We start from the raw sequence: 23,870 nt of genomic DNA, 5'->3' as shown, positions 1-23,870 counted from the left end.
CAATTTGCATGTGTGATAAAGGTTAGATTCATAATTCTGTTCATTTATAATTCTGTTAAATTTTGAGCTAGATTAAAAAATGATGTATAATTTAAGGATGGTTTTATTTAGCGACCATACAACTGATTAGATTGTGTAGGAAAGAACACACATACACACATATATGAATGTGATATAGATGTATATAATCATATAATACACACATATACATTTCTCCAGATTTTTATATATAATGATAAACTTTATTTCGGACTCAAGGCCCAGACAAGGGACAGTACATAAAAATACACTGCAAACCTCCCCACAACTTTACCCTGGCATCCCTGCCGTGCTGATCCGGGCCAGACTTCCCACACGCTGTGGAAGGAACATAGGCATCTTTTTGCTTTTTATTGTGGCAAAGAGGCAGAAAGAAAATGAGGAGAAGATTTTTACCTGAGATGTTTGATTTTTACGAGGATGTTTCCGTAACCGGCTTCCGTCTCTGCACTAGTATCTTTGCTCCGCCGTGGGATCTTTGGTGCGGAGACGGAAGCCGGTTACGGAAATGGGGCCGAATATTGCCCATGAATCTGCCCATGACCGTACTACGTCTTTTTCGTCGAGTGGACTATCTTGCTCGCTATAGGATCTTTGCTGGAGATCAGAACAACCCATTACTTTAAATGTTCTTTCTTCATTTCACCTCTATCCTTTTTGCCAATTACTGGCCCTTTGTGATTTTTCACACCTCTTTCAAATCTTCCTTTAATCTTCACTGAGGACAACCAACCCATCTTTTTACAAAATTGAAGTTTTTCATTAGTGTTTCCATTCTAGTAAATTTTATCTGTACCCTCCCTGAGGCCTTGATATCCTTTTTTAAGTACAGCTACAATTCACTACAGTACTCCAGCTACTCAGTGCATTGTAAAGGTTTAATATAATTTCCCCGGCTTTTGTACCATCTGCCTCTGCTTGTAATGCCAACAATCCTCTTAGCCTAAAAAAACAAACTCAGCAGGTCAAACAGCATCAGTGTGGGTAAAGGAATTCTCAACATTTTGAAAATCAGTGCAATGGTCCCTTATGACTATACAGCACATCGGGCACTTTTAAAGGGGACTAAATGTTAAGACAAAAGTACTTCATCTCATCCAATTCCATGCACTCAGTTTTTCAACCGAATTGATCATTTTATACTTCTCCGTGTTAAATTTCACCTGCAATAAGCTGCCCATTTCAGTGTGCTGACCGATTCTATTCTTTTTTTCTTCAGTACATTTAGTAGTTCTGCATCACTATCAAACATTGCCGACATTGGGATTAGCAACAGAAGTAGGTAATTCGGCCTCACAACCCTGCTCCACCTTTCAATAAAATCATAGATTACTTGATCTGAAGAAGGGTCTCGACCCGAAACATCACCTATTTCGTTTCTCTGGAGACAATGTCTGACCCGCTGAGTTACTCCTGCTTTTTGTATCTATCTTTGACTAGATTAAATGTCCCTGGTAAACTCTCATTCCCTTGTATATCAAGAAAAACATTCATACAAATTTGTGACACGCAAAGATATTTCATATCCATGGTTATTATTTGTTTGTCAAAAAGTGAAATGGTCCTTATACAGTGTGAAAGAGAACGCTGTGATCTCTTTACAAACCAAAAAAAATCATTAGTTTACCAATCCCCATTAGTTTTCTTTGCCTAGTACATCAAGTACATCAAGTACACATTGAAACCAGATAAGGTTTGAAAGACCCATGCTTCAGAGCACACCAGCCATTAATGCTGCTTTAACATCTTTAAATGGTGGTACATTAATTGTTTCTGAAAGTCTATATATTCACCTATGACAAAGGGTCCCAACCCGAAACATCGCCTATCTGTGTTCTCCAGGGATGCTGCCTGACCTGCTGAGTTACAAAATGACTGTGTGGGTGGGGGCAGAGTCACTACAGAAAGCGTCATTATGTTCTGTGATTCAAGCGTGATGTTGAATGAATGTGTGACACTCGGAACTGCAGATGCTAGAACATAAAGTGCTGGAGTAACTTAATCGGTCAGGCAACGTCACTGAAAGACATGGATAGATGACGTTTCAGGTCAGGACCCTTCTTCAGTTTGATTATTGTGCCTTGGACCATGGATTCTAGTTGCATGTGTAGATCTACTGAGAGTTTGTGTGCAGTTCCAGAGGGGGTACAGACTTGGACCACTCAGCAGTCACAGTGAATGAAGTTAAAGATTGAATAGTTTTCAAGTACAGAGGTGGAGGTAAGGGCTGAGATTAGGAGTAAAAATAAACAAATGGAAAGAAACTAAAGGCAAATGGCAGTAACAAATTTGAAAAAGATGATATTGCTGAGGAAAGAAATAAAAACTGTGTCCAGATAAATTATGAATGGCACCAATAATATATTTATCTGTGATGCTAACCCAGAAAGTGAGATTTTGATCTGAAATAGTTAAACTCACTGTTGAGACTGAAAGACAGCAGAATCTTAATCCAACATTGAAGTTCTGTGTCCTTGGACTACATTGGGACAAATCTGAACACTCTGGGAGGTCAGAGAGAGAGAGAGAAAGGAAAGAATAGGCTTTAAGTAGGATCTGTTGTGCCACTGCAGCTCTCCCATCACCCGAACATCCTACCTTAATTTTGTTTTAATTTCTGTACTTTATTTCTTTCTAATTCATTGATTTTGTTATAGCCTTATCTCTGCCTCACAGCCAGCTGTTGTTGGCTACATCGAAGGAGTGTTTATGCTGTTTCTGTGTGTCAAGGGTTGGCTCATGAATTTAACATGCAAGCACTAAAGTCTGACAGCCACTGGTAAGTCGTTTGCAGAATGTGTGTCTATATACAACAGCCAGTGAATTGTAAACCTCCTTTTAAAATATTATAAACAGGATTCAAATTAATTGTGGTGTTCAGTAATCTACACTTGAGAATTAGACAGCGTAGAATGCAATGACAAGTTGGCATCATGCATAAAAGACCTGAAATGTTTTTTGATATGTAAAATTTTGGTGAATCTGACAGATTTGCAGATCAAATAATAATAAGGTCTGTGAATGAAATGAGAATATTGAGCAACATAAGCTTGAGGATCCTTCAAACCTTTTGCTTCATGTTTACTTTATTGCAACATATTTGCCACACTGAACTATGTGTTATTCTGCACTTTTAACCAGAGCAAAATGCATCATTGCACAAAGCTCTTAATTGCATTTGTTTCATATGCAAATTTAAAGACAGTTAATGAAATGTACTTGTCGGTCTGTGTTTGTGTTCCCTTTGATTTTCATTCACACTTTTATTTAGTCTCTGATATTTATCTTTATTTGTTGGTTATCAAATTTTGAAACTGCGGTGATAAATCAGAAGGTATGTTTGAACTAAAACCCAATAGGCCAAAAGTATAGCTTATGTCACTTGCAAACAACAATGGCGCAGGAGTAATTCTGTTTAAACTTCTTACTATATTTAATAACTTTTTTTCTCGTGGGTGATACTAGGTGAGAGGTGAACATTAAATTTGCAGCTGCCGAAGCTAAAGGATATATGAGTGATATTTCCCCATGTCATTGCATATGGAAAGTCAAGACCATTTGGTAATTTAAAAACAATATTTCCCCTAGTTTCAAGAGTTGGCAAAAGTCTTCCTATTATAAAGGAAGCATGACTTTTCATTTGAATATCATGAGTTTGGCTGAACTGCAATTAATCTACTTCCAAATGTAGTGATTAGTTTACATGAGCAGGGTCAGACAAGTGCAGAAAGAACACCTGAGGGACTGAGATGTAGGGAGAGATTGGGCATTGAGAGTCTAGGACTGGAATATAGGAGACAGGGGTGATTTTATAGAGACATATAAAATCATGAAGGGCATAGATTGAGTGAACACATACAGTCTCTGTCCAAGAGTTGGGGAATAAAGAACTATCTGACATAAGTCTAAGATTAGAGGGGATTAAAAATTAAGGGGAACCTGAGGGGCAACTTTTTCCACACAGAAACCTGTGTCTAAATGGAACAAACCACCAGAGGAAGTAGTCGAGACAGGTAGAATAACAATGTTTAAAAGACATTTAGGCAGGTGCCAAGCTGCTCTAAAATGAAGTTATAAAGACCATGCTGTGAAGTTCTTGCAGGAGAGACAGATGTGCATTTGTTGATGATTAACCGTATTCTCTCACTAACAAGTACAAGACTCAGGAATTCCATAAATCTGAATCCAAAAGTCTTTGGAAATGTTAGTGCTCAGATTGTTGCTGGAGGAAAACACGTTCACCAGTTCCTCAACAGACTGATTGAACTCAAACCGTTCCCATGAACACACCTTTATCTGATGATGGTTGATCTTCCCACCGAATGACATGTTGCAATGACAGTGGGCTTGATACTTGATGGGTTTACAACAAATAGAGTAAAGGTAATTCAAACAAATGATAGAAGGAAGAAAGTAACAGAAAAAGGGAAGTGACAGGAAAGCTCCCAGGATGCGCCGAGGCGCCAAACAAAAACGGACTCGGCGGGTCGTAGCGAACAACTCGACGAGGCGCCACGAACAAAGATGGACCCAGCGACCCACCATGAATGAAGACCCGGCAGGCTACCCGCAGCCACGTGCTCTGGCAGGCCTGGTGACGGAGGAGGCCTTGCAGCAGCCTGGTGATTATCTGGGCTTACTTGGATCGGGAGCACTCCAGTACACCCAGCATGTGGATTTTGGACTTTTTATTTTGTTAATGGAGTTAAAATATGGCAACTTGTGCATGTGTGAGCTTTGTAAAAACAATTTCACTGTGCATTGCATATGTGACAATAAATAACTATTGAACCATTGAACAATTGAGAAACCATTGTCACCTGATACAACTCCCCTGGAGCATAACTTAAGTTTAATTTGTAACTTATTGAAACTGAAAGTAAGGGTGATTGGCACAAGGTATAAGATTGACAATGTTAACATATTTTAAACCAAGTCCTTATCAAGGCCAAGTAGTATTGGAGATCAAAGAGGAAATTGAGGATGAGTTGCTGGCAGAGTTTGTCATTAAAAGGATGCCATCTTAACCATAAGGGCACTGCATTCAAGAAGGGGTAATGTAGTTGGCCATTAAATCTAAGGTAGACACAAAATGCTGGAGTAAATCAGCGGGCCAGGCAGCATCTCTGGAGAGGAGGAATGGGTGATGTCATTAAATCTTGTGCTTTACTGTGGCAGATACTAATAGCTGCCTCTGTCAAGCTGCCGCATCCTGATACAGAGTTAAGAGTAAAGAGATGGCATTAGAAATTGCAGTGTCAACCTTTATGTTAAATTATTGTAATCCTATTTAAGTAAAGGTAGATCATCTCTGAAAAAGGGTTTCATGTTGTCATTTATTAAGTTCCTAATCAAATGCTTTGTAAGATTTGAGTAAATGGGTGGTTTTGAATGGTCTATTTTCATGCTGTATCTACATATGGCTCTATAACTTTCAGAAACTAAAGCCCCACCCATTAGAAATATAAGTATGGTTAGTGGAGACATCCATCCTACAAAGAACCAACACATACAGCCACATTGGTAAAGGCTAATGTATAGTGCATAGAGACATATGTTTTATAATATAGTGGACTGGAAATGTAAGTACATTGAAAAATTGACTGCAATCTGATTGATACAGGCACTAAACAAGAGTTAATGGATATCAAACCAATTTAGAACAGGTACCTCTGATCCATTGCCTGAAAAGGGTGAATGATTCAAAATCCTTCACCAAACAACAGCTATTTTCAAAGACCAAACAGAACAAATGCTATTTTCTGTGTGTAAAGGAAAAACAAGCTTAGATGAATAATTACTATATATTGCCTGGTAGAGGGATTTTCTTATGAAAGTTAAATCACTTGATTCAACAGGAGCAATTCACAGGGGTCCACAAGTATGTGGTTAAAGCATGCATGTCTAGCTGTGGATGATAACTAGGTGATATTGTAGCTATTTTTATATTGCATTTGTAACTCCCTTTCGACAAAAAATCAGTGGTTTTAATGCATGAGGTTGATTCCATCATTAAAGATGCTGCACAAATACTTGACATTTTTTTGTATGATTAAAGCCTGTTTTCATTTCTCCTCAAATTTACAATAGTGGTTCTGGAATATTAATGACATTTGGTATACAAAGAAATTTTTACATGCACGAAGGGATTGATATGATGTGGTTCCTTGTCACCTCCTATAGAGGGTGCCATGAACTGTTTCAGGAAAGTTTGAGCATTTTTTACTCTGATTGCTGTTGAAACTCAGTGAGGTTTATTGTGATGCACTTTGAATCAAAGATCTTAGAGCGGAGTAAGATAGCCCACTCCTGCAAAATCTAATGGACTGACGTGTAATACGCAACGGAGCGTAACTTCCGCCATTTCAGTAAACCCAACTTCAGTTATGCCTCTCGCAGTGTAATCAGCGTTACGGGGGAACAGATTGGGTGTTTCTAAACGTTTTAAATGTTTACATTGTTTTTAATGGCTCATGTCCTGTGTTTGAATTGATTTTTGTATTAAACTTGCTGTAATCAGCGTTGCCGGGGAACAGCTTGTGTGTTTTAAAAAGTTTTAAATGTTTTTTTTAATTTTCTTTTTAAATGGCTCATGTCCTGTGTTTGAATTGATTTTTGAATTAAACTTGCACTCTGTAATTCATCTAATCCCATTGTTCTCAACTGCTTGTATGCACCCATAAAGGCAATTATATATATAGGCAATTATATATATATCTGTTATATATATATATGTGTGATACACATATATATAAATGTGATATAGATACATATACTGTAAATATATAACACACATATATATATTCTTTTTTTCTTGTGATCTCTAATTATTTGTTGAGCAGCCCTTTTCTTTCTTTCTTTCATTCATTCATTCAACCTATCTCTCTCTCTCCCTCTACGAAATCCTAATATTGTGAATAAAATACCAATGAACACAAAGGCTGGCAGGACAGGATCAAGGGTTTGGTTTAGTCCAGGGGTCGGCAATCTTTTTTGCATAGGGGCCATGACCCCCCCTGGACTAGCTGCTGCTCCCAGGTCGCCTGCGAGCCTCTGGTCTAGCTGCAGTTCCCAGGTCACCTGCGAGCCCCTAGTCTAGCTGCAGTTCCCAGGTCACCTGCGAGCTTCTGCTCCAACTGCAGTTCCGCTGTCTAGTCCTGGCGGCTGCTCACAGCCACCCAACCTACTGAGTGAGCTGCTGGCAAGATTCCCCGACCCCCTCCTTCTCAACACTCCTGCCCTCCCCGCAACTTTACCCCTGGCGGTCCAGCCGTGCTGACCCGGGCCTCATTCCGCACGCACTGTGGAAGGAACATAGGCACATTTTGGCTTTTTATTGTGATTTATGGATTATGCACCAACCAATTTTGAATAATTCAACATCGAAATTCATAAGCAAGGATAACAAATTTTATTTCGGTCATTCATGGTAAGATTTACATAGTTGACATTGTTTTGTGTGCGAGATATACAGGGTTGCAGTGTTTCAAATATCAGCTCACCAATGACGGCAGTTCTTTGACAAGTACTCAGTAGTTCGGTGTAGGAGATCTTTTCGACGAGGATTCTGGACCCACTGTCGACATCTGAAATTACGGAAAATATCATATAGGATTAACTTATAATAACAATCTTATTATAAGATTAACATAAGAATATCATATAGGATTAACTTATAAGAACACATTTGATTATAACTACATACCTGCAGAATGGATGACATATCACTTAAATGCAAAAATTGTTTTCAGGGGTGGGGAGAGACATGTATATTGAAGATACATTTTTCCTCTAATATGTCAATTTATCTTAAATGTAGAAGAGCTTATTAAAATCTTCTCACACTAGCATGTATGCCTTACAACAAGAACAAAACCAAAAATGTACAGCAGGTGCATAAATCGTTGTAGGAGGTGGGGCAGGTTGACAGAGCAATTAATGAAGCAAATAGGATGCTGGACTTATTAACAGAGACATTAATATAAAAGTAAAAAAGTGATGTCATATAATATAATACATTGTTGGTGTTATAAGCATAGAATTTTATATGTTATATGTGTATGGTTACAGTCATCATACATTGGGAAGGAAATTAAGGCTTTAATGTGTGCTCCTCGTGGCATGTCGTTGTTCCCTTAGATGTGGGAGCTGCACGAGTGCAACAGAGTCTAGATCAAAGATCATAGTCCCTTCTACGATCTTTGGTCTAGATGTTCAGCTGAATTTGTATGAGAGGCTGAAAGAAATTACATTATTTAGCCTGCCCGATCTCTCCCACTTGGTAGCTCAGATAGTCGAGTCCTGGCAATGACTCGACTATCTGAGCTGTAGGGAGAGATCGGGCAGGCTAAATAATATTTTCACCATATGACAGAAAGTAATACATTTTTTCTCACCTTTAGTTTTTTTTTTTTTTTTTAAATAATCTTTTTATTAGAGGCAGGTACATATCATATTAAAAACATTTCATGTATATCATTCCTACATTACTAATATTATCGATTGATATTAACTCTGCTTCTAGTATTTAAAAAAAAATATATAGATAGAAAATAAGAAAGAGAAATTAAAAAAAGGAAAAAGCATGATAAAGAAGAATGGAATAATTTACTAAAATGTACATTGGAGATAGGTTCGTAAATTATAAAGTATAACTTTTCATCTAATCCTTAATTCGAGTTTCAGTCAGGTTCACGTGCCGAACCAGTCTGCCCCTTCAAGTAGTCAATGAATGGAGACCATATTCTGATAAAAAGTTCTTGGTTGTCCATTAAGACAAGCCTGATTCTTTCCAAATGTAAGGTCTCCGACATTTCCACAATCCACATTTTAATTGTGGGGGTTATAGGACCGTTCCAAAATTTTAATATTAATTTTTTCCCAATTATTATACTATAGTCGATAAAGTTTCTTTGGGTTGTTGTAAATGTTAGGCTTTGTTCTAAAATTCCTAGTATTATTAGTTTTAAATTGGGATCCAATTGAGTGTTGACAACTATAGATATTATTCTAAAAATGTCCGTCCAGAAGTTTTTGAGTTTTATACAATTTGCGAATGTGTGCGTTAGGATAGCCTCTAAATGTTGACATTTATCACAGATAGGGGAGATATGTGGGAAGATTCTATTTAGTTTTGTTTTGGAGTAATGTAATCTATGTAGTACTTTAAATTATATTAAAGAGTGTCTGGCATTTAATGAACATTGATGTATATGTTTTAAACTTTCATCCCAAATATCTTTTGTTATTGGTTGGCTTAGTTCATTTTCCCATGTTTGTCTATATAAATCCGTCAGTGGTATTTCACTACCTAATAGGATATTATAAATATGAGATATTAATTTATCTGTATTAGGATGTTTATTCAAACAATCATCAAGAATTTCTGGATCTCTAGTTCTAAAGTGGGGAACCTGAAGACAGATCGGGTCGTGTACATCGGCGATTCGAGCAAATTATAATGGAGCAGTACGCTCCGCTTGTAGATGATGCCGCCATGACAGAAGCCGGTTAAGGGAATGTCGCTGAAGATTACACATCAGCTACTATGGTTTTTTAGCGGAGTGGACCATCTTGCTCTGCCCTAAGATCTTTGCTTTGAATGAATGCTTTCAAATGAATGCTCTTTTGGGCTGCAAGCTGGAACTTTCAAAACAAAGGCAGGTATTTCAACTTAAAACAGGAAAACAGACGAAACAGTGCAGTGATCCTGATACTGTTTTTATTGCAACATTTCAGGCACTGAAATCAAGTGAAATACATTAGAGTTTGGAATAAATGCAAAGAGTGCAAGAAATTCTCAGCATACTAGGTGGCAACTGCAGGAAGACCAATTGATTTGACAGGGAGATAGGCAGCCGTGTTGGTGATAAGTTCAAGTTGTGGACTGGGCCCAGTATAATTCAGTCTATTCTAATAAAATACACTAGCGGGTGCGGGGGGGGAGGGGATCGGAAGGGGTCAGTCTACCCCACGACAGAAGGGGGAGGAGTTGTACACTTTGATAGCCGTGGAAGAAGGATCTTCTGTGGCGTTCTGTACTGTATCTTGGTGGAACCAGTCTGTTGCTGAAGGTACCCCTCAGGTTGACCAGTGTCATGGACAGGGTGAGCTGTATTGTCCAGGATGCTCCACAGTTTGAGGAGCATCCTCTCCTCCAAGACCACCTCCCGCGAATCCATCTCCGCCCCCAGGATGGAATCAGCCTTCCTGATGAGTTTGTCAATCCTATTGATGTCCGCGGCCTTCGCCCTCTGCCCGAGCGCACGGCAGCGAAGATGATGGCACTGGCTACCACTGATTGGTAGAACATCTGCAGCATCTTACTGCAGACGTTGAAGGAGCAGAGCCTTCTCAAAATGTATAGCCGGCTCTGTCCCTTCTTGTACAGGGTCACAGCGTTCCTGGACCAGTTCAGTTTACTGTCCTGGTACACTCCAAGGTACTGTATTTGTAAACTGCACATTAACATCATTGATCCTTGCTGCTGAAAATTTGGCCGCCAATGATAGCTAAAAATTGGGAATATCCATGCTCTCCTAGATTTCCCTTCCTTATTGATAAACACAACTAATAAAAAATACAATGGGAGTACTGCATGCCTTCTTTTGAACGTATGTTTCTGATATGGCACACAAGCATACCTATAAACAAGATTAACTAAATCTCCAGGAAGTAGCTACAGATGCTGGTTTAAACCGAAGATAGACACAAAACGTTGGAGTAACTCAGCAGGTCAGGCAACATCTCAGGAAAAAAAATAACTTGTTGACGGTTCGGTGTGAAGAAAGGTCTTGACCTGAGAAGTCATCTATTTATTTTCTCCAGAGATGCTGCTTAACTCGCTGAGTTACTCCAGCTTTTTGTGTCTATCTTTAGCTAAATCTCTACATTTTTTAAGCTTTTTCAATGCATGTACTTTTTTAAAGAAATGCCATTGATCGCTGTTGAATTAAATCAATGTTGCGATGCTATATATCTGCTGAGCGGTGTGAATTCAAAATCAAACTGGTTAATCTAATGAGACTGGGTCTGCGCTTGGCATCACTGCCGAAGGTTTTCTGCAATGCTGCGATAAGCTATTTAGAATGGGTCAGTCAGAAGAATTATTGTGTTCTGAATTCAGATGCTGTGCTCGCTTGAGTACAACAATGAAATCTGGTTCACTGCTTTACTATTCTATGCGCTCACTGAGAAAATGAAGGATCGTCATTCAGGCTCCCCTATATTATTTCCACTGAAAATGACCGGCTGCTCAGCAGTGATCCAGCTCTCTGGCACAACACAGGAATAACTGCTTCCGATCCACTATGGAAAATGGGATAGAATTAACAATCAACACAGACTCTTTTTGCACTTTATTCTACCTGCAGTAAATGAAAAACCTGTTACCGATGCTTAGAGTAGAATGCATTCACCATCAAGCTTCTCCGCTCCCCTCCACTACAGGCCCATGCACCCCAAATGTGGCCGCTGGCTATTGCTTGACAATTTCTTTTCAATTCAGAGTACAAACTCAATTCAGAGTACAAATGTGTAGGAAGGAACTGCAAATGCTGGTTTGAAACCAAAGATAGACACAAAAGGCTGGAGTAACTCAGCGGGTCAGACAGCAACTCTGGAGAAAAGGAATAGGTGACATTTCGGGTCGAGATCCTTCATTGGACAAATGATTATAATTCAGTGGCTGTTGGTTCTATCTCTAGTAAGTCTCAGAAGTTGGCTCTGAAGATGAGCTTTTCATTTATTTGTACCTTAAAGAGGTCTGCATGCCTGAAAGCCGTATCCAGAAAGCCTTGATTTGGTAATAAATTTGACAATTGTAGCCTTCAGAGACATTTAACTATCCCTTTGGGTTTGACCATCTCACATCCAGAAATGGCTGACCCAGGGATCACCCTCTATAGCCGCACATAGAGGAACCAACTATTTTCCTTCATCTTGGTTAATGCTTATATGTGGGAATGCCAGATATGGGACAGAGAAACCAAGAGATGGTGGAGATGATGGGGAGTGGAGAAGGATGCATTAGATGAGAGAACATCTGAGATAAAAAGGTGATTTTAATGAAGGATATCATATTGGATCCCATGGATCTTCTTTATCTAGGGTAACCAAGCTGTGCATTATTAATTAATAATATGGCTGAACAGGGAACATCTCGGTACATGCAACAAATAAAGTGCTATTCAATTTTTTTTAAAGTACCATACATACCATACAACAACTCATAATAATCATGAAACAATGGGTCTGGCTCCTCAACAGATCTTATGAAATACATTTCTACAATTGGACTGGCTAATATTGCCCTAGAGAAAGCTGCCTGTTGTTTTACTGAGGGTATCAGTCATTCAACTGATTTTATCCCTTTACTTCCATTTTCCTAGACTCAATTTTTTAATCTCAAAAGAAAACCTCATCCTTACATCTATGAATATTGAGCTTCGAGGAGTACTGTATGTACAGGCCTGTAATGCTGCTGCAAGTAAGAATACATGAAAATTAGGAGCAAGATAGACCACCACAAGCCTCTTAACCCCACCCTGTCATTCAATATGATCATGGCCTCAATATGCCAGGCCCCCATAACGCTCAATCACCACCAGGGGCACCGCACGATTTGCAGCCCGCCAAGTCTGTTTTTTCGTCCTTTTAAAAAAAAAATTGTGCATTTTAAAAGTCTGTGTAAATGTTCTCCGGTTTGTTTTATGTGGGGTGAGGGGAATGGGGTCGGAGGAAACTTGTATTCAGTTTCTCACCTTGCCGGAGATGCAATTTTTTCCCGGATTGTGTCTGCGATCCCTCTGCGGCCGTTCAGTGGCCTACCATCGATGGATCAGGGCCTCCTTGGACTGACTTTGGGCCCCACCGCAGGGCGTGGACTTAACATCGGAGTCAATCCCTTGCCTAGGATTGCTCCAACTGCGTCCTGTGGACTTTACATCGGGAGCTCGCATTATCGGGAGAGGCTAGTCGGGCGCTCCAACGACGCAGAGGCTCGACCAGCCCTGACGCAGGGTTCGATCGCTCGGCGCGGGGGAGCTGACATCCCCCCGATGCAGGAGCTGATCGCCCCGATGCGGAGGGTCAAAACGCCGCCGGCTACGGGAGTCAAGATTGTTCCGTCAACGGAGGGCTCAAGGCCCCCGACTGCGGGAGAGGAAAGATGCGAAGAGATTTGAACTTTTTTTTCGCCTTCCAGTCACTGTGGTGGATGTTTATGTTAAAATGTATTTTGTGTGTTCCGTTGCTTTTTATTTGTATGACTGACTTGACAAATGAAATTCCTCTTATGTTGCAAACATACTTGGCTTATAATGTATTATTGTGATTGTGAATTGCTCGATCTTTCACAAACATTCACCTGTCTCCACTGTAAATATTTTTGATGATTCAGCCTCGAGCACACTTGGGAGAAAGAATTCCGGAGATTCATTACCCTCTGAGAGAAAACTTTCCATGCCCATCAGTTTTAAATGACAGGCTCTGTTTGAATCAACTGTTTGAGTCAATCTCTCAGAGGGCAAAGAGGGATCAACTGTCCCACCTCTCCTCCAAAGTCACCTGAATGCCCTTGGGATGGGAGTCTTCAATATCTACTGGCTTGCTGAAGGTCGTCCAAGACTTGTGGTAAAGGCAGGGGCTGGAATGCACTCTGGACATGGTGGACAACATTATAATTAAAGTTTAGCAAAAGAGTTGTAAGTTTATTTTAAAGGAAACAAAGCCTTGTTCCTTGGTATTATAACAGATAGGTACCCACAGATCAGCAAGGATGAATGTCTCTGTTAAAAAAAAGTCCTTAAGTTCATGTCATAGGAGCAGAATTAAGCCATTCGGCCCATCAAGTCTGCTCCGCCATTCAACCGTGGCTGATCTATCTTTCCCCTCAAACCCATTCTCCTGCCTTCTCCCCATATTCCCTGACATCCGTACTAATCAAGAATCTATCAAGCACCTGTAACTAAATGCCAAGATTACAGTCAAGGTTGTTTAATGCACCAGGAATAGAACAATAAAATTCTTACTTGCCAAAGTTTTGCAGACACATTAACACTAGAATATAAAGAAATAAATCTACAATAAATCATAATGCGATAAATTATCAGTTATACTAGATAACCATACCATGATAATGCAAACTAATGTACATAGTGCAACCTATACAAAGTCCATAGTAGTTTGGTTTTGAGGTAGGGCTATGATTACAGTTGTCCAGTGTTCAAGAGCCTGGTTGTTGATGGGAAGAAACTGTTCTTGAACCTGGAGGTGACGGTTCTCAGGTACCTGTACCCCCTTCCTGATGGTAGCAACGAGATGAGAGTCTGCCCAAGGTGGAATGGGTCTTTGATAATATCAGTTGCCTTCTTGAGGTAGCACTTCCTGGAGATCCCTTTGATGGTGGGGAGGTCAATACCCATTGGGCAGTGTCTACCATTTACTGCAGCCTCCTTCGTTCTTGAGTGTTTGAGCTCCAAAAACCAGGTCATCATGCAACTAGTCAGCATGCTCTCAATCCTACACCTGTAGAAGTTCGATAGAGTGGTTGACAAGATAGCAACTCTCCACAAACATATGAGGAAGTAAAAGTTTTGATGAGCTTTCACTGTGACCGCATCAATGTGCTGGGCCCAGGATGGATCATCAGAGATGTGCACGCTCAGAGACTTGAGTCTGTTCACTCGTTCCACAGATCAGTGTCGTCAGTGACAATGGGAACTTGTGAAGGTATTTCTTCATTCTACATTTCAAGGTGAGTACTGTGCTCATCTGGGACTGATTAACTGCAAATGAGAGAATGTTCTGTTTGTTCTGTCCTTATCCATGAAAATAATCTCCAGTTCGAGTTTATGACAGCTCCATATTCGCTGTGGGACAAAGCTACGGGAGAGAAAAGAAATGACTGGTTGGGGAATTGCTGATGTTCGCTGTCCTGGTTAAATTTACACTGAATAACAGATACCTATAGCAAGAGAGTTGAAAGAAATATTATACCGTGACATAAGACTTTCCAATTTCTTTTTAATATGAAAGTTCCCTGTTCTTTCTCTTCATTCAATTTCACCAATATTGACCAATGAAAAGTTAAATTAATCTTAGTTGCCATTTCGTCTTTAAATTGTGGTACCTTTGATTTACTAACTCTACACCATTCCTTCTCCTGGGAAATACATACGCTCCTCAGTTGGGTGTTGGAATTTACAGTGAGTGAATGCAGGCACTAGTCTGTGTTATTGCAATATAGATTTCAAAAGCATTGATCCCCCTGTGATATTCTTCAGGGAAATCATTGCCATTAAAGGAAGAAACTTTATTTAATCACGGATCCTTTCCTCCTTGGAAATTGTTTGACCTCGTTTGAGATGGTTTGGGAAGGGCTCCATCCAAGACTGCAAGAAATTGCAGAGTTGTGAATGCAGCCCAGATCACCACACAAACCAACCTCCCTTCCATTGACTCCATTTACACCTTACCTTGTCTCAGCAAGGCCACCAGCATAATCAAGGAGAAGTCGGATCCCAGCCAATCACTCTTCTCCCCTCTCCCATCGGGCAAAAGATATAGAAGTGTGAAAGTGCACACCTCCAGATCCTGGGACAATTTCTTCTCAACTAGAGAGTAGTCCTGAGCTACTATCAACCTCGGACTATCGTTGATCAGGCTTCACTGGACTTTATTGTGCAGTAAACGTTATTCACATTATTCCCTTTATCATGTATCTGTACACTGTGGATGGCCCGATTGTCTTCATGTATTGTCTTCCCGCTGACTGGTTAGCATGAGCAAAAGCTTTTCACTGTATCTCGGAACTGGTGACAATAAACTAAACTCAAACTCAAAATCAAATTGATAGCAGTAGAGCAACATTCAAAAATAAGTTGTTGGGTCACCCATTTGGGAGAAATCCAGGGGTTCTAGGCTCAGCCACAGCTGCTCGGGCTGGGATGGGTAGGGGGAGGTTGATCAACAATTAGTATCAGCCATCAAGGAATAAGTGCCTGCAATCCATGGGCAGTTTCACTCTGGGGGAGAGTAAACAGTTGGAGGCTGCATGGTGGGTCGAGGCTGGGGTGTGGGGAAGAAAAGTGAGGGGATCATGAGGGAAAGAAGAGGGATGGGGCTAAGAGGAAAGAAGATGGGTGAAGGGGGGGAAGAGCTGCAAGCAGGGTTAGTGTAAATGGGGCAGAGGAAAGGAGACTAGAGGAGAGGGGAATGAAGAATGGAGCAACTGAAGGAGGGAAGTAATCAGAACGGGGCAAATATAAGACTGTAGATCCATGTGAAATGATGTACGTCTGTGCCCGTGTATGTCTATAGTCAGAGTCTGTCTGCACATGCACACAGTTATATGTGAGGATTATTTTAGTTTAGAGATACAGCATGGAAACAGGTTCTTAGGCCCACAGAGTATGCGCTGACCAAAGATCCCCGCACACTAACACTATTCTACACACACTAGGGACAATTTACAATTATACCAAGCCAATTAACCTACAAACCTGAACGTCTTTGGAGTGTGAGGGGAAACCAGAGATCCCAGAGAAAACCCACGCAGGTCACGAGGAGAACGTATAAACTCTGTACATCCAACACCCATAGTCAGAATCTCTGGCGCTGCAAGACAGCAACTCTACCTCCGTGCCACCATGCTGCCCCTGTTGATAAAATGCATCTGTGAATGTTTAAAATGTATATGTATGTGTATTTAAACCCATGCAACAGCAGTGAAAGTGATGATAATGGTGACGAGTGAACTTGGAAGTGAAATGAATGCTTATATTTCAAAATCTATAAAGGCAATTGTAACCATGTTAAGCGTACTGGTACCTATGGTTAGAAATTCCTTTCTGTTCTACCATGCCAGGAAAAGTGTGTTTTTTTTTAATTCTAGGGAGAAAAACAGAAAGATTCAAGAGACAAAGTTAAAAGTAATTATGCACATCAAAAAAAGATGAAATGCCACAACATAAGTATCAGCAGCAAACTGAAACACGGAAGGCTACAGCACACAATTAATGAGTAATGGCATGCAAGATAGTTATTTTGACATTAGAACGCAGAAGCCTTATAATACCTATCCATTTTCAGATAGAGTTTTATGGAAATTATTGATGGGACTGTTGTAACTCAAGAGATTTCAATGCAGTGATAGAATCCATTTGCTCAGAAACATTGAACAATCAGATTTTGCATCTTGGTGATTTAAGCCAGAGTTACTTTGTCGATTGAATACTGAATTTTTTCCTATTTCAGATGGAATCTTTTTGTACATTGTGTGCTTGGAATGCTAAGCTGCTAAAAGTTGTTTGAGGGAAGCCGGCAGCTGGAAGTGCACCTTGCCACTTCATGATTGCTGTTACATGTAGTCATATTAAATTTGTTGGTAGCGTACACTGTGCAATCTTTTGTTGTCAAATGTTTCATGTAAATAATCCAAATCTTTAATATGCATGATTAGCTTTTAGCTTAAGCCAAATGTTTGAATATTTATCAGAGCTCAGATGGGGGGAGGAATCACGTATCCTCTGAATTTCAAAATAGTTTCTGTTCTGTTCAAATGAAGACTATCTGCTTGAGTGAGCTGTGAGACTTTGCTTGAGGTTAAATTGGTTTTTGACATTATCTCCAGTTTTCCAAAATTATGTGCAAAACTGTATTTGTTCAATAAGTTGGAAATTACCCACAACAGTACTTTCACAATCATCATAAGGAGAATATTAAAAATGATCACATCTGTCTGTCTCAGTAATGATACTAGATCTCACCATCTTATTCACATTTTGAAAAGAATAGAGCCAAGTTCTCATATTTTCTGGACAGCATTCATCCTTCAAGGATCACCAATTTAAAAAAAATCACGATGACATTCATATTTTCTGCTTGTGGGAATCTTGCCTTGAAAGGGGTGGTTTGAGTGTCAGCTGCTAATTCCAATCTAATGTCAATGCTATACTTCAAAAGTAATCAATTGGATATGAAGTATATGAAATAGATGAAGTACTTTGTTGATATCATATTTGAATATGAAGTACTTTACCTGAGGATATTTTAATTTTTAGTTTAGATATACAGCGTGGAAACAGGCCCTTCCGAGTCCACGGCGACCAGCGACCAGCGATCCCCGTACACTTACACTATCCTACACACTAGGGACAATTTACAAATTTTACTGAAGCCAAATAACCTACAAACCTGTACGTCTTTGGGGTGTGGGAGGCAACCAGAGAACCAGGAGAAAACCGCCGCGGTCACAGGATAACGTACATACTCCATTCAGACGGCACCCATAGTTAGGATCGAACCCGTTGTAAGGCACCAATCCTAATGCTGTGTCACCATGCTTCCCGATATGATATACAAACATATAAATGCCGTCCTTCAGTTTAATTTGAAAAAAAACTATCCGTGCTTTCTTATTTGAAATAGGGACTTCTTTAGGGACCAAGGCAAATTCCTTGTATGTGAATACTTGACCAATAAACGTATTAATTAATTCATTCATTCATTTAGTCCCAACCAAGTTTTCCTTGCAATTGTGTCAATAAGATTAAAGATTTACTCTGTGGCATTCGGTAACATTTTGGATGTTACACACAGAGCCCATTTTGAAGTAAAGTCTCCCGTTGATAAGAAATGGCATATCACATGATTGCTAAATGTAGGCGATGGCCAATCAAACCTGCATCCATGTGGTTAAAATCTTGCTACATTGTTGACATCTAGACCCCACAATTTCAAGGTGATTTAAGCGACTTATCTTGCAATTGAACAGATCATTTAGTGACGATACTTCCTCTCCTCATTTTCCTACCTTAACTCTCACCATATTAATAAATCCAGTCTGAAGAAGGGTCCTGATCTGAAATGTCACATATTCATGTCCTCCAGAAATGCTGCCTGACCGATTGAGTTTCTCCAGTTCTTCATGTTTTTTAACCATTCTATCCCTCTCTTCTGCACTTCTATTACTTTCCTTTTAAACATCAATGCTGCCTGCCTCAACTATCCCATGGAGGAGCAGACTCAACTTTATAATTGTTATGAAGATAGACACAAAAAGCTGGAGTAACTCAGCAGGTCAGACTGCATTTCTGGAGAAAAGGAAGAGGTGACATTTTGCGTCGAGACCCTTCTTCAGACTCAGGGGAAAGGGAATGATATAGACGGTGATATAGAGACATAGAACAAATGAATGAAAGATACGCAAAAAAGTAGTTGGGTCGTAGATTAGGAGAGCAGGAGGAATCACAGAGGCGGTGCAGCGACAGAGGATGTTGAAGAACTCGTCAGAGAGAGGAGGAGAGCATCATCAAAGGTATACCTTGAGGAGATTATACAGTGGAGCAGACAAAATGTGTAGAAGGAACTGCAGATGTTGCTTTAAACCAAAGGGAGACACAAAAATGTGGAGTAAATCAGCGGATCAGGACAAAATGTGTATTATTATTTTTTTTTTCATGTGGTTCGGTGCATTGTCGTAGTTTTTGTAACATTTAATGTCACCAGCAAGATCTTCTCATCTAGGCAAGCTGTTTGTTTCTTAACTTTTGTAGACATCATGATCTATAGTAATCTATTACTGAAATAATTATTATTAAGTAAAATGAGCAAACTAAATTTACAGTAACATGTGGATGATAAATACAAAATGTGTATCCATGAATCAGGCTGTTGATGAGCATGTGAGGGACTAGGTTACAGAGATTTTTTTTTATTTAGCGAATGCAAAGTCCTTTAGCCAAGCAGTTGCCTCTTGATCTGCTGTATGAAGGGTGACAAGTCCTCCTTTGAGTCTTTGTTGAGGGCATGCTTCAATGATGTGTTGCATTGTTTGCTGCTCTCCACAAGCACACCGTGGGGTTGGGCTGCTGCCCCATTTGTGAAGGCTGGCCAAGCAGGGGCCATGTCCAGTCCTGAATAGCAAAGAAGATCAAAGCCATTGAAGGTGTAACGGCCCGCTTCCTCTGTGCCCAACGTGAGTCTCTTGGAGACAGATGACGTCAATGGAGTGTTGGTGGGCGAGGACTTCGATGAGGCGTCGCTTGGCTGCAGAGAGGCCTTCAACATTCAGTTGTAGTATTCGGAGAGCAGGTCCAACTGCTAGGTGCTCTTGAGGCTGGTCGTTGTTGCTGCTTTCGGCTTTGGGATAATGACTAGGATTCTTTGACTTGGCTCTCAGGCGTCGTCTTGTAGAATTTAGTCTGCTGGGAGGATCATTGGCTTCCCCAGGCGAGCCTGGGTACTGACGGGGGGCGCGACGAGAACGCTGATCCATTGCCCCCCGTTACAGAGATGTAAGTGGGGGAATGGGATTAGCAGGATTGCTCTGTGATCTGGCATAGACTCAATGGGTTAAATGGTTTCCTTCATTGTTGTATGTGAGAAGGTAGTATGTTTTATCAGTCTTCATGGAACTAACTAAGGAACTGTAACGTGAGTTCTAGTTTAGTGCCATGCAATGAGGGAATGTGCACCCATGAAACAACCTTGCAACAGGGAGGCAGCAAAGACAGGAGAAATTACAGTGGAAAATGGAAATACAAGAGACTGCAACTGGTAGAATCTTGGGCACAAAATCAAAGTGCTGGAGGATAGACACAAAATGCTGGAGTAACTCAGCGGGTCATGCAGCATCTCTGGAGAAAAGGAATACGCAACGTTTCGGGTCGGAACCCTCCTGGAGACCTGAAGACAGTTTCCAACCAAAACATTACCTATTCCTTTTCCCCAGAGATGCTGCCTGACCCATTGAGGTACTCCTGCATTTTTGTGTGTACCTTTGATATAAACCAGCATCTGAATGCCTTCCTACACAAAGTTCTGGAGGAGCTCATTGGGTTAGGCAGCATCTTTGGAGAGAATTGGATGGCTAACCTTTTGGGTCGAGTTCCTTCAAGTAGTGTCTTCTTCAAAAACTTGCTGAATTGCTCAAGCATTTTGTTGTTTTCAAATATGATTTCAACTTGAGTAATGGTTTTTATCTTCACAAGCGATTCGAGATATAGTGCGGAACCAAAGATATTGTCTCTAATGGCAAACTATTTATAAAGAGGTAAAAAAAAATAAAGCCACTAAAGTCAGAGAAAATCCCTATATTAGATGAACTGCAGCCTGGGGCAATGGCTGGTGTATGGGCTTCACTGGCAGGACTGACATTTACTCTTCATCACCAATAATCCTGAGAAGATGCCAATGTCCCGCTGTTCAGAAGGTCACTTGGGTGCAGTTATTATCGCTATAGAGTCAAATGTCTATGAGTGCTGTGCCTGATGACCTCCTTGTTTGTAGTTGTTGTTTTAAAAAAAACTATGATTTTTAAAAATAAATTGTATCAGCTGGTTTTGAATTGAAGATGAACCATTTATTCGATCATGCTCAAAAGTAACAATAAATCAATTACTCTATACTGGCTATCACAACTAAAATTGCTGTATTAATTTGATATGAAATGTAGAGTGTAAGTTAAATGGAGAGACAAAAAATCTAAAATTGGCAGAAAATTTCATCTATAACAATTCAATTGCCTGTTAGTGCAGTAATTCGAACAATGCTTGCTGCTGGTCGTGACTAAGTGTAAAATTCTATTTATTGGTCTGTAAAAATAACATCTGTGTATCTGTATCCTGTGAATACAGGTTTCTGCACTTAAAGTGGAACTGAATCCTATATGGGAAGCAGAGAAAACTGCTTTTAATCACTTTCTTGGAAGAACACCTTTAGTATTGTATTCATCGTGCTCTATTTTGCTTCCTGTTATGTCTTTCTTTTTGGATATGATGTCATCATTTTCAAATAACCTTCCATAAAGCCTCAACTATTTTAATTAGCGCAGTCAAAATAAATAATGTTTTATTTTCTCCGGGAATACTTTCCCACGTCTACATCCCCTGCATACAGCTACCATACACCGAGTTAGTCATAATCAGATGCATTTTTTTAAAATCTGTTTCCTGTGAATTTCCATATCTTGGTAAGCTAGTGCTAAGGCAGAGTTGATGATCCTTGTTGCCAAATAGATGATAGTTTCAAATATAAGCCAACTAATTTGGCTGACACGATGGCACAACGGTAGAGTTGCTGCCTTACAGCGCCAGAGACGCACATTTGATCCTGACTATGGGTGTTGTGATTCAGGCAGCATCTCTGGAGAACATGAATAGGCCAACGTTTTGGGTTGAGACCCTTCTTCAGAGTCTACGAATGGGCGCCATTTCGAGATGGGACCCTTTTATCAGTCCATGGATATATGATGTATGGGTCTGAACCTTTCATTAGACCCCCCCCCCCCCCCCCCCCACCCACCCTTCAGCCTTGCACTGGATACAAAATTGGCTTCATGGAAGGAAGCAGAGGGTGGTGGTGGAAGGTTGTATTTCAGACTGGAAGGCTGTGAGTAGTGGCGTGCCTCAGGGATCAGTTCTGGGCCCATTGCTGTTTGTGGTGTATATGTACAATTTGGGGGTGAGAATGTGCAAGGCTTGATTAATGAATTTTCAGATGACCCTAAAGTAGGTAGCATGGCAGACAGTGACGATTGTCAAAATTACCACAGCATCTTGATCATGTGGGTGAGCGTGCTGAGGAAGGGCTAATGGAGTTTAATGCAGATAAGTGCGAGCTGGAACCATAGCATTTAAAAGTAACTTGGAAATGCTCTTAAAGTGTCATCGTTCAGAGCTGGCACCTGGGATTTGGTTACATAACCCTTCTTAGTTGGCACACATTTGATTGGGTTAAAGGATTTCTTCTGTGCCATCAAATAATGGGCTTTCTAGAATCATCTACCCAAATTATTCAATCTGAAAATGGAGTTTAAACCTAGCAAGTATTAGGTGTTGCACTTTGGGAGGTTGAATGTAAGGGTAAATTATAGTTAATGGCAAGACCTTTAACAACTTTGATATGCAGAGGGCTCTTGGAGTCCATGTTCATAGCTCACTGAAGGTGGCAGCACAAGTAGATAGGGTGATAAAGAAAGCACACGGTATGTTTGCCATCATTGCTAGGGGCATTGAATATAAGAGTCTGGAAGTCATGATGCAGCTCTATGGGACTTTGGTTCAGTCACATTTGGAGCATTGGGTGCAGTTCTGGTCGCCCCCATTGCAGGAAAGAGGTGGAGACTTTGAAGAGGGTGCAGAGGTGGTTTACCAGAATCCTGCCGAATTAGAGGGATTAATCTACAGGGTGAGGTTGGATGGATTTGGATTGTTTTCTCTGGAACGTCGGAGGTTGAGGAGAGACTTGATAGAAGTATCCAAAATTGTGAGAAGCATAGATCAGGTGAACGGTCAGAACCTTTTTCCCAGGGTGGAAATGCCCAAAACTAGAGGGCATAACTATAAGGTGAGAGGGGGAAAGATTAATGGAGAAGTGCGGGGTATATTTTTTACACAGAGAGTAAAGAGGGCCTGGAAAGCACTGTCAGGGGTGGTGGTGGAGGCAGATATGATAGTGGCATTTAAGAGGTTTTTAGATAGGCACATGGAGGGATATTGAATCATGTACAGGCAGATGAAATCAGTTGAACTAGGCATCATGTTCGGCACAAACATTGTGGGCCAAGGGGCCTGTTCCTGTGAAGTACTGTTCTATGTTCCGTATGAAATACAGCAAAGTTTACATTTTGCTCTGAATATATCAAATTAATAACTTCAATTTGTGTTTTCCTGCATTAAAATGTATCTAAATTGGGTGCATAATTAAAAAAAAATGATGTCATGCAGAGCTTATACCACAGATGAGGACCGTGAGTAGACTTGACACATCAATGCAGGCTCAACTGAACTCAAAACTAGTTTTAAATTGATGGTAGAGAATGGGTTCCA

Source organism: Amblyraja radiata, chromosome 13, assembly GCF_010909765.2.
Source record: "Amblyraja radiata isolate CabotCenter1 chromosome 13, sAmbRad1.1.pri, whole genome shotgun sequence".
Lineage (NCBI taxonomy): Eukaryota > Metazoa > Chordata > Chondrichthyes > Rajiformes > Rajidae > Amblyraja > Amblyraja radiata.
The sequence above is the reverse complement of the archived record's forward strand: the minus strand, read 5'-3'. Positions refer to the sequence as shown.